The following is a 13,158-nucleotide window of genomic DNA, read 5'->3' as shown; positions in this document are numbered from 1 at the left end:
CTACTTCAATAATCATCAGTATTACTGGTAACTCAATTTACAAGTGATTGATGTGGTTTAATAAAAGCTCTCTATCTTGAGCCTAATATGTTTTATATAACTAAAAGTCAAGATCATTATTCTACTTGTGCATCTGCCTGAATACAGTGAAAAACAAATTAATTAAATGTAATGAACACAGTAACTTTACTATATTCCTCAGTGCTGAAGAAACCTGGCTCTCATACCACAGTATAGTATGCATACTGACAAAAGAGCAGCTGACAATAAAGTCTGCATAACAGAAAATATTAAAAGCAAAAAAAAAAAAGAGCTAGTGCAACCTCATTACTAAAAGCAAAAACATGTACATGTAACATTGACTACATTATAAGGATGAAAATGTGGGAAGCGTACTATAATTAGTATTTATATTTATTAAATTTGTAAAACTCATAAAATTATTTTAACTGCCTAATCTGATTAAGAATAATTATAATGAGTTCCCTTTACTGTCTACTGAACACTTCTTTTCATTCCATGGGGATATGTTGAAACAATGTATTTAGGATTTTACTAACTAGGAAAAAAAAAATCAATAAATAAAATATATTAACAGCTGCTAGTATCACACAACCATTTGCTTTAAAAAAAGTATAAAAGAACACCACACAGAAAGGAGGCCAATTTTGCCCAGTTAAAGGCATCTCCACACTACAGCATATTACACATCCTTTGAGGATGCTAAGAGATAAATGCTCGATAATGTCCTCTGTAATCTGGTGGTACACTTCTCATCATGCACACAGGTTTTAACTACATGGACAACAACAGCCACCCTCTTTCTTCTTAAAATGGGCCAAAGAAAAGGAGCCAAGGACACAGCCACAATTAATAATATATAATTAATCAATAATATATAGATTGAATTCCACCAATTGACCCTACTGAACAACTAATACCAACAAATTCTGGTATCAGGCTTAAAACCAGTTCTTACTCATTTAGTTATTTCACAGCAGATGACTTACCCCACAACACCTCTTATGAACAAAGGTGCACAAGATATATTTTAAGATGCAAACTGGTGAAAACAGGAAGACTGTGACAAAGATGGAGTCTGGAAGCCAGGTGAGAACTATGAAGGCACTGATACTAGAAATGCGTGCAAGAAAAAACTAGAAACGTGTGCTAAGACAGTATCATGGCCCTACAGCAAAGATGGCCCTGCAGCAATTATTGTGATTCTTTACTATGATTAGCCAACATGACAGAATGGAGAATCGCAAGCAAAGGATTAAAGTAATGAGGGAAGCATCAAGAAATATTGAAGAGTAAAGAACAATGAACATAGAAAGGAAGGACAAGAAGATAAGAAAAGATGAAAGCTGACAGAAGAGGGCACAAATGCTAGAGAAGAAAGGTGATATGATAGGAAAATACCCTTGATTCTCCCTGCACAAAACAACTAAGGGTTGAAATAATGAAGTTCTAACTGCATGTCTTAAAATTGGATGTTTTAAAAGCATGCTGCTTTTGCTTACAAGCAAAATATTGTTCCATTGAAATTACCATCTGCTAACTTCCTAAGAAAAATTCCATGCACTCAAGACAGCTTGAATATGTGATCCTATTCCTCAGTGTAAACACTAAAGCAACTTTAATTTAAAGGCAAATGACTATGAATAAATGCCTGTGCCCCTTTAAGTCAATGCAAGTTTTATTGTTGGCTACATTAAGACCATAATTTCATCAAAATCAAGTTCTGAGTCATGCACTATTTGGTCACCTTAGACGCTAGTCTGAGTCAAAGGAGGCACACCATTCTAAAGGTACCTTCAAGAAAGGATGCTGTAAAGCAGAAAAGTAAGTATCTATAGTGATATTATATGGCTTACAAGGACTTAGGAATTATGTTGAGATTACAAAAATAGTTTTTTTTAGAGTTATATACAATTCTAATAACATATGGAATGAGAAAACAAGGTTAAATGACTGAAACCATCACCTTTAGACTGCCATGGGACTAAAAATTCTTGAGCCAACTTTGCAGAAACCAGTCATTGTGCTCATGGGAGATTTAAAAAAATATTTATTGAGTAAAAATACAGCACGACAGGCAAAATGTGAATACTTCCAACGTGACCTAGAAAACCACCTCATGATCCAGAAAATGGAATCATCTCAATTAGAGGAGCTGCTGTCCACAAACTACTTTTAAAATAATGCGAAGGAACTGATTTAGAATGAAAAACTAATAATAAAAATAACTATGGAAGCAGTAATCACTAGCTAAGTTAACACAAAGTCAAGTAGTGATTCTCAAGTGGTGTGTCACAGCACCAGCACCTGGTCCCCGTCTTACCTCCCAGACCTCATGTATTCTGCTGCTCACTTCCTGCCCCTCTGACACTCAGAGCCACTCCATGTGCCATGTGTGCACCTCATCCCTGCCAGCTGGATGTCCCCAAGCTCCATCTGCTTTGGCCCTAGAGCTGGAGATCAGGGGGGATTGGCAAGGGATAACTAAGGACAGAAACTGGCCTGCCAGCTCCTGGTTCCCAGCAATGACATGGACCCCTGTATAGGGAGTCCAGATGTACTGGGAGAAATATGCAAGGCTAGGCAGAACCAGGAGAGCACTCCCTACCAGTGGTCTGAAGAGGTGAATATTATAATTATACTTTATATTACATTTTAAAATAGTAAAACATTAGTAACATGAATCAATACTATAATTCTATTGCTACTAAATTCTGAAAACTTACGGAGAGGTGACTTGAATCTAAGTTAAGAACGACTGAAGTTAAGAATGGAATAACATAGTGCACGAGTAATAGATTTCAAGTGAGCGAATTTTGAGTGACTCAGAATACTAGCCGCACGCAGCTGCCATAAAAGTCTATCAGCATGAGAAAATGCTGCCGAATCCTAAGAGTCACTGGGCTAGATCTGACTCCAAATTAATCAAGGAACAGTCAAAATCTCTTTCTGAAAACAAACAAGAAATAAGAAATGGCCAGCAAGTGCGACTTTGCCAGAGGTCCTCAAAAGATTGAGAGTAAAGAAAACCTGCTTTGGAAGTAGAAAACAACAAAGGTGCATATATAGTTAACGCTTAAAAGGAAAAAGAGAGAACAAAAATAACAAAGCAAGTTATCAGCAGCTAAAAAAGTTAAAGTGAATAAAAGACAACACTGTAAGGAGAGAGGAAAAAAACAAGAGCTAAGGAGAAAGTTGGCTCACTAAAAAATGAAGAAAGGACTCAGGTAAAAAACAGCAGAGCTTCTGAACTCCTTTTTAGATCTGTTTTTAAAGAAAAAATGAAAAAATACGAACATTTAAAACATGCAAAATAAGCTACAGGTCATAGTAGCAGTTAAGGAGAAGACAACGGAATACATGAAAAATGAGCGTATGTTATACAAATCAGTTGGCTGAGTGATACAAATCCTGTAGGATTAAAATAATTTGTTGAAAAGTTTATAGCAGTTCTGACATTATTGCTGAAAATTTATAAGCAAGATGCTGCAATATTGGAGAAAAGTAAACATTTTTTTAAAAGTGACCCCAGACAATTAGCAGCCTGAAAATCTCACTTCTATCTCAAGTAAAAGCAAAGATCAATTACGAAAGAAAAAACATTGCATGTTTGAAGTTTGGATTCTCCAGTTTTTAAATCTACACCACTTTCATCAGGCATAGCAACTGCAGAATTGAGTCTGTAGAAGTGGGGGAGGAGGGACAACTAGAGCACTAAGCAAAACAGCTTTTATAAATCCAATGTGCCTGGTAAGATTTATTTTGATTGACAAAGATAACATTATTGCACAAAAGGAGCATACAGACGTTTTATATTTGTATTCTATCTGTTACTGTTTCAAAATCAGAGCTAGATAAAGTATTTACTCTCTGGATCAATCCTATATCACCACAGAAAAAGACTGGATGACCAAATAAGTCACATTCTATCTTCATTTAATTTCAAAATGCTATAAGATCCTTTATTTAGACTAGTAAAGAAATAGGTTCAAGGACTGCAAGGGAATATTGTCTGCTTTAAAATACTGAGCTCTTCTGCATTCAATGGAGCAAACCATAAATAAGGAAGGGTCCAACAGGTATGAAAAAGAAATAAGATTTCTCATATGCCCTTCAAACAAAAAGTCTAGTAAGCATTCATGCTGATAGGAAAAATATGCATGCCTTTAATCCTATTCTTAATATACTAGCCAAGTGAAATTGAACTTGAAATTTTCTACATGATATTAAATTTAAAAGGAGGATTAAGTGTCAGGTGGTGAATCATGTATCAAAACCTTTGTGTCTCGTCTACCTCCAAGGATGCATTTCTACCTGACCTGAAAAAGCACAAGTAAGAATTAAAATTTCTGAAGCCAAAGGGAATATTTACTTCTGTATCTTCTGTCCATGGAGACAGCGCAATTAACCACTAGAGCTAAATTAGAATTTGAAGAAACATGCCAATAAAGCACTTTTTAAATACGCTATTAATTTTTATGGTCTTTAAGAAATGCTGTCCAACAGAGACGGTGTGTTAATGAGCTGGAACAACAAACATTTCTTGAAAGGTTTATGTTTTATTCTGTTGGGCTTTGAATTCATGTTTTGTCTGATTAAGCACAATGGTGGTGTTAATCTTAAAACACAAAACATTCTTTTATGAAGAATTTGCATCAAAAACTTTAAAAAGTAATTCTTCTCTTTTCATTAAGGGGAAAAAAACACCATTTTCCCCTGCTGTAGTGGCTGTTACATTACAATGCTAAACATTAGTAACAAGAAGCTAAATTGACAAGCAATTTTCCTATCAAACTCTAGCTTAACTCTTTTTCTGACAGTTTCCACTGAAAGATCTGCATGGCGATAAATGTGGCAAGGTTTTCTGTAGTTCCACTTGAATGTGCAAGCTGGCACTTCAGTAGAGACACAGCAATATTCACAGAGGTACATTTTGCTCCATACAATTGGTACGTTAGGAGCCTCTGAACTGACAAGTCCATCACCTCTCCCACCAAGGCAATCATTTTTTGCCCTATTTATAAAGCCATCGATAATTGATACTATGTAACCAAGTTGAAGTATCTTATGTATTATTAAATTAATTATTACATACATGAGCACCTCTCTCCCAAGAAGCAATAACATATATGGAAAATTTGAACACAGTAGATTACAAAACTAAAATGTATTACAGTCAATATTAAAAGAAAGGTCCTGTTTAAGTTAAGCCCAGTATGTCACATAATTATTCACTTACACACTGCTATTAAAATTTCCTTTGTACTTTTTTTTGTGTTTTTTGGAGGGAGGTTTTGTTGTGTTTGGGGGGGTTGTCTGTTGGGGGGGAAAACAAGCTTGTAGAATTCTCACAAGATGCAGAAAAGGAATTATCGTATTTTCTTATATAAAACATACTTTTTTCTGCTGGAAATTGGGGTGTACATTATAAGCAAGGACACAGAACAACACAAGTTTGCTGCTTAGCTTCTGCTGGACAAAAGCAAAAGTAAGTCTATGCAGGGAGCAAAACAATAAGCACACTTAGCTCTCTAGCTCCTGTTACTCAGTTACTTACTACAAGGAAAGATTTTCATTGTCTTTCAAAAATGAGATACGTATCTTATTCCATCATGAGTATTCGAGAAAATACAGTAGATACAAAAAGATGGAGGCAATGAGAAAATACACCTTGGGTGTTTACAGATGTAAAACCCTCCCAAAAAATGGTGCTTTAAACTCAGCACGTTCCTGCACCAAGCCCTGCGCATGCCCAGAAGAGACAGAGTGTTGCTTCAACCCGGCTCGCCCAAGGTCTGTAAAGCCCAACAGCTGTAAAGGGCTTTTTTGATGCTTTCATCTAAAAGCTGATTAAATTAGCTTTAGCTGAAAGCACCCAAAAGCCCCACTGAAGTGCTTGATCTTTACAGACACTGTAGTCGGGCTGAAGTAATGTGCTGGATTTTTTTTTGTTTGTTTGAATTTTTTTCCCCATCAAGCAGCCATTGACACCTGTATCTTTTTGTTTTTTTGGTATGTTACACTAGTTTTGAAAGCATTAAATACTGGCAAAAGAAAAGCAGTTTTATGTGGCAATACAGGCTTCAAGCTATCAAAAGAAAAATATACTATTTTTTATATCGTACACATGAATGTTCTATAATTTTATTTAGGTCTCTGGGGCCAGCAACAGTTTTATAAATGTGATAAAGAAATGATACAAATTTTTCACAAAATTCTGTCAACTTTTGGACTAAAATGTAGTTTGTTTGACAGACCATGGAAATTCTGACAGGATCTCCTCAGCAAGAGGTAGAAGTTGGCTCAGGAGGATGCAGGCAAGGATTTTCCTTGAGGAGGAAAGGAGAGTGATACCTCTACAGTTTCCACACACAGACTTGCCCCTTTCTTGAAGATAGTCATGATGTTGGCATTCTTCAGCTCCCCAGTGATCTCCTCATTGTTCCAAATTTAAAGAATAAATTTGTGGCGTTTCAGTACCAGTTTCTTGCTGTCAGCCTTGTAGATTTCAGCAGGTATGCCATCTGATCCAATAGCCTTGTTTTTGGTTTCTTTGATGGTACACCAGACTTCTTCTAGGATAGGAAGGTTGGCAAGGGATCCCCTTAAAGGTGTTGGGAGATGGACTTGGTGGTGGTATCTACCACAGTCAACTCATGGTTCAGGAGTGCCTCTAAGTACTCTTCCCATCTTTCCAGCTTTAATATATTTGTTGTCTTTGAAGAGTGTTGAGCCACATTATAATTGTAGGAAAGCAGGACCGGGGAAGACGGGCAGTAGATGGCTTTGGTTGCTTGGAAAAGCTATACATGTCATGTTTGTCAGCACAGAGCTGGATCTCCTTGGCTTTATCTTGCTACCACTGATTTTAATTTTTCTGGATCCTCCCCTTTGAGCTTGAGCTTTGAGGAGCTGATAAAATCTCCTTCTGCTGAGATGAGATGTCATCTTGCCAAGCAGAATGAGAGCTTCTCTGCTGGTCGAGGAGGGCTTGGATATCAGAATCACTCTCATCAACAGTTTTGCTGTTGACAGGTGGTATAACCAATGTATTCAGCAAAGACGATGTGGACAGCAGTTTTAAACCACTTCCAGAGCTGCACTCATTTATGGAAATACTGTTGTAGATCCTTACAGACATTTGGCTCCTGAAGAGATTTGGTGTCGAGTGTCCTTTGCCTTGTTTTTGGCTGTTTTTGTTATTTTGTAGCACGTCAGATATTCATGATGGACCTGACAAGATAGCACATGTCCAGCAGTCATCAGTTCTTTGCATGGCTCACATGATACAGACATCCATTTGACTGTGGGCTCTAATGATAACATAGTTGTAAAGGTGCCAGTGCTTAGAGTGAGGGTATCTCCAGGTGGTCTTGTATTTGTCACTCTGAAGATGGTGTTTCCAATACCAAAACTGCTCCATGCTTTTGCTCAGGAGAAGGATGCCACTGGAATTGGCTTTCCCTACTCTTTCCTTCACAATGGTGCCACTCCAGAGTTCTAAGTCACGTCCATCTCTGGCACTGAAGTCACCAAGATGAATGATCTTGTCCTTCTTGCAAGTATTAGTCAGTGCCTGATCAGGGCTGGAGTAGAATTGTTCTTTGGTATCATCATCAGCACCCAGCATTGGGGCATACACATTGATGACAGTGGCATACTGGTTGTTGCTGAGCTTAACAGAGGGTCATAAGAAGCTTGTTTAATGTGCTCAGGGAGCTGATTCTTCATGGCAAAACTAGTGCTGTGAGTATTTCCATCCTGGACTAGGTTCCCCTTCCAGAAGGAAGTGTAGCCTTCCTCTTCATGGACCGAGACATTGTAGTGATGGAGAGACTTGTGTGTCCAATGATGCTCAGAGCTAACGCCTGGAGTCTCATGGTATTGGCAGCATCACGCACGGTGAACAGGCCTGAGCAGAGGTTCCAGACAAACCATGGTCCAACCACAAAGTCCTCAACAGTGGACTGGGCAAAAAGATGCCAGGACCTCAACAGATGTAAACACAGAAGAAGGATGCAGCAAGATGGAGGTCTGCTGTCATCTAGGGTTCCTCCTTGTCACTGGGCCGAGATCTCCACTTTGTCAAAATCATGTGGCTGCTGTTTCTGTGCACCAGCTCCTTCACGTTAAACAATGTCATGCACAATGTCATGCACAGACTTCTACCACAGGAAACAACATACACCCCTGTACCAACCTCCAAAGCCCTGCAGCAATGGATCAGTGGTGATGAAGACAGGACCAATGTTCCAGCAGTTTCCAGCTATGAATCTGCATGCAGGCAGATGGTCATCTTGCACATAGGTTGAGACAGGAGTGCAGTTTGGCATCTGCTACTGTGACTGGGCAGTCCTATTCAGGATCCCCTCTGCTCACCCTACATGGGGAAGGGGCTAGAAAAAGGTGCCCTAAACCTAGGCTGTCTTATCTGCTTCTAGACAGATAACAGTGTCTAATGGATCACTTCTTCTGCAGCGCAAAACATCGTAAGATGACAACGATTTTCATCACATGGAATGTTCTCACCTTGATGGGTAACCAAGACAACAAATGACCAGAAAGAACTTCAACATTCTCCGGGGAATTAGTGAGATATAACACTGATATTGCAACTCTGACTGAAACAAGACTGGATAAGGGTCAGCTCAGGGAAGCGTGTGCCAAAAATGCTATGTAGGTAACTAAAAACTGCTACAAAGGCCCCTGGCAGATGCTAAAGTAATTGTATGATTTGAATCTGAGAAATTTTATGCCTAATCCCCATAATCACGCATCATGTCATGCCAGATGTGCATGGCAGGGTGCATGGTTTTGGGGGATCAGGCATAAAATTCCTCAAATCCAAATCATACAGTGGAGCTGGGAATTGAGAGCCCCACAACTCCAGCTGCCTGCTCTGCAGTGAGGCTTTAAGTATCCCTAAATGTGGGGAGTCAACAGGCTGTCCTGGACCCTGGGGGTGTTCTCTGCCTTATGCTGACCATCAGCCAATCACTGGTATTAGGCAGGGGGTAGCCCTGAGTTTGGAAAAGATGTCACACATTACATTTTAAGCTGGATACAAACCAGACATAAAGATGTTCCACATTTAATGTGGAATGTGTTCCATTTAAATTGGAACATCTTTGTGGCTACTTTGCCATTTTATCCCACTAAAAATACACTGAACATGTGGCATGTTACAATTTATCATGCAATCAGATGATTAAAAAGGAGCCTTGGATGACTTGGATGAAAAGAAATAAAAGTCAAGGAATGTGGAATACAACATCAGACACTGGAGCTATGACAGCCTAGGGAAACACTTAGCTACAAAGAGAGACATTGTAACCATACTAACTTCAGCTGTAGGATAAGGACATTTAATAGAGTAAGACCAGCCCTCTGGACAGAGAGCCTAAAACAGGAAGACATCACCTGTCCCTGTGGTACCTGAAAATTCATGACAGGATAGAAAAAATGAGGCTGGAAGCCTTATGGTTTATATGTAAGACTGGCAAGAATTCAGATTAGCTGTTTCCAGAATCTGATCTCAGGGCCAATACCTGACACTACCTGCATCAGAGACCTAGTCAGATGGTGCACTAGGCCTAACATATATCGATCTTCTGTTATGCAGTACAATGCTACCTAGTAGTGGCAAGCACAGAGTAGTGTCTGCATTCTCCATGCCATCTCCAGTACACAATAAGATTTATTCTCAAGACAGAATTGCTGGACCATAATGGTACTGGTCTAGAAATGCTGTACATGCATAATGCCTGAGGTTAGAATAAAATCAATATAATATTCTGAGGTATACTGGATGCCAACAACACTCCCAATGGATCCCTTCAAGATGGCAACATAGGACTTTGTATCCATGGCGAGTTCCAGCAAGATATTAACCATAACTGGAAAGCCAGACATATTCTTGATGTAATCTGCTCAGGTGCAGATACCTGATAGTTTGATCATTTCCTTTTGGATACCTCACACTTATTGCATGGGGAAGACCAAGCAGGCCAGGTCACAATCATATGATCATAGATCTCGTAAATTTCCATAATTTCTGGTTGATGATCAATGACCAACTGCTAGTCTGGGGAAAACAGAGCCTGGTAGGAATGTTACAACTACTTACCATCCAAAAGCATTATGGAGTCTGTTGCATCAAGTGCTACTTCACAACACATGTCATCATAAAACATAATGGCACTGATGAGAAAACACAAGACCCACATTTAATTAACAATGGCCTTAGAAGCATATGCTGTGGTGATGAGTGAAAGTCTTCTCTCTAACCATCACTTTTGCAAAATCATTGTGGATTGCTTACTGCTGCCTCCACTCCTGAGCCCACCTTTCCCTATCAGAGATCTAAACATCCCCTACTGGAGCTACCAACCAACTTAATGAGACAAATTCACCTTGACAGATATTTTTCCAAGCCTTGTTGAAGCACTGCTTAGAGTGGAAAAGAAAAAGGTCGTGGATTGTCCCAAATGAATTTTGGCTCGACTCACAAGCACAGGTTCATAGCATGTCAGCAAATATCTGTGCCACTATGAACAAACTGGATCCTTGCTCCTTTGGATTAGCAGTTCAGGGGCCATAAGTGACAGACATCAATCATTCCATTTGGAAAGGATACCTGCTAATAACTATAAAAAATCATTACAGGTTGATCTGAAATCACTGCTCACTGGAAATGATCTTATTAGTTAATTATTATTTTTCCTAATTAATATTTCTATTGTGGTAGTCTGTGGGGCACTACTGAGAAGCAGGGCTCCCTCGTTTTACATAAATATGTAATAAAATCTATCACAGACAGCTCATAAATTTTATGAAGAAAAGATGTAAAGAGAACAACAATGGAATTGTAACAACGAATAAACTATTGGAGTTGTAACAATGAATAAACTATTGGCACTGTTTTATTTGCTTTTTTAAAAGGAGCAATTAATTAATCTCTGTAGGCCATCAATCTACCCAGTGCCAGTTGACAGCTCATCAGGGACATCACAATAAAAGTTGGTCTTGAGAAAGGCAGAGTAATTGCTTAGTGAATAAAGTTTGGGGAATGTGCCCCATGCATAAGCAGCAGCAAATGTATTTTTGGAGCATTGGTGGAGTGGTGGCAATGGTCACAATGCAGTAAGATAATTGTGATGGACACTGAGGGTTATATTTTTACTCTTTCAAAACAACACATATAAAATAAACAACTGCATGCTTAACAGATATTTTAAAGCATAACAACTTATTTTAAATGTGCAACTGCTCATTTTCCAAGTACAAAATGCACATATAAGTGTAAAATGAAACTAAGACACATTCTATATTTACCTGAATATAAGATGAGGTCGTTTTCCACCCCCGCCACACACCTTTTCCCACCAAAACAGCATGGGGGGGGAGGGGGAGCTCCTTACCTTACATCTGCATACAAGGAAATCTTACATATACTGCCTATCATTAAACTGCTGCCAAAACAGCATGTGCTCAGTCAGGAAAACCAACTATGAAGCTGATTTAAATGCTGCCAACACTGAGGATGACTATAAAACACATGGCCTGTATGGGGCAAACAAGGGGAGGGCCAGAGCCAGTCCTGACACCTTCCCCTTTGGGCCAAAAATTGCTACATTTGACCTTAGCCAAAAAGGCTGCGATTCTGATGTTGATGGGAACCTACCACAAGTTAATGGAACCCATCTGAATAAGATATATGATCGTGCCCATTTCATATACAATTTTGGAGGATCCTGGAACTCATGACAAGACCACCTGGTTTCAGTCATGAGCAGGGAGCTACTTAGCACACGAATCCTTTTGGGGGGAGGGTCAATCTGGAGTACACATGCATACTGAGTAGTGCTAAGCTGTGTCCGGGCCCAGCCCAATGAACTACAAGGTAAATCATGAGCCTTTGGCTTTGGACTAATAACATGCATAGTTTGCATTACATATAAGTAGGTACAAAAGTACTGCTTAAAAGTGTGTAAGGAGTACCTGTGCTAAAATCTGCAGCAGTCTCAAGAAAGTAAAATGCCTCAATTCTGGATGAACCAAGTCTACAGACGCATTACTAGAGGCATGTTTATATCAAGGTCAGTGTTTTCAAGTTTGCCCCTCACTTCCATGCTATTAGCAAAACCGGGGTCTGACAGTAAGAAGGGGGGAGCAGGCTACAGGGGGAAGAAGCTGGGGGGGGGCAAAGGGCCTACTTGACCCCCCCCTCCCCAGATTTATTTGCCCTGCTATAGCAGTGGGAGGGGGATAAATTAAAAAAAACTCCAATAATTAGGTTCTATACCTGGAAAATTATAACAAATTCATAAAATTTCCATATAATCTAATTACTAGGTGGTCATGTTATACTTAAATAAATATGGTATTAACAGGCTAGAAAACTCTATATTTAGATACAAGCATAACTATGAACACTTAACAATGCTTTAAAGTCCCCAGAGTCTGTACATGTCATTACAGTCCTTCATCTATACATTTGCTATCCACGTGCATCACTTCAAAAAACTTTTAATCTCATCTCTGATCTCCTCTGACCAAGTGCTAATATACCAGAGATACAAAAGTTACTTTTAAAAAAAAGTAGCTGCATTCTACCTTCAGACCAATTTATGTCATTATGCCTTTCCACTTTTCAACTTGGTTTCCAGTTATGACAGTGCAGAAAAGCTACCATTACAGAGCTACAGAGCAACCTCTTTTATGGTATAATTGACTACGCTTACTGAATCACTGCAGAAACAACCAATAAGTCTGGATTGCACATTTTGGGAACTACTAAGATGCAGTAAAGTGTTATTTTCCAATGGATCACACACTGTTTCCTATCTATCAAAAGTGAATGCCCTCGAGTGGCATGCAATACCTCAACTCCTTGCACACAATGGACAAAGCTAGCTGCTGGGAAGAGATGGCCTCCACCTCTCTCCACTGGGGAGGAGGCTCTTCTCAGCCAGGCTGGCTGACCTGCTCCACCGGGCTTTAAAATAAGCCCGCTGGGGGATGGGGGGACTACTGCCACTGCTGGGCCGCTGAGTGACCCTTGCAAAGCCAGCAGACCAAGGCACTTAAGGGAGCCCACCCCTGCCCCAGCCCTGGCACAATCTGTGGGCAAGGCAA

General features: G+C 39.4%; 1 protein-coding gene across 1 annotated transcript in view; it reads right to left on the bottom strand.

Annotated features, from left to right (window-relative positions):
* The window catches only part of ASXL3 (additional sex combs like 3, transcriptional regulator), a 180,931-nt gene that overhangs the window by 24,778 nt on the left and 142,995 nt on the right, over positions 1-13,158 (bottom strand). The window lies entirely within an intron of this gene.

This window comes from Crocodylus porosus, unplaced genomic scaffold, assembly GCF_001723895.1.
Source record: "Crocodylus porosus isolate Cpor-Errol unplaced genomic scaffold, CroPor_comp1, whole genome shotgun sequence".
Lineage (NCBI taxonomy): Eukaryota > Metazoa > Chordata > Crocodylia > Crocodylidae > Crocodylus > Crocodylus porosus.
This window is presented reverse-complemented; position numbering and strand designations above follow the sequence as displayed.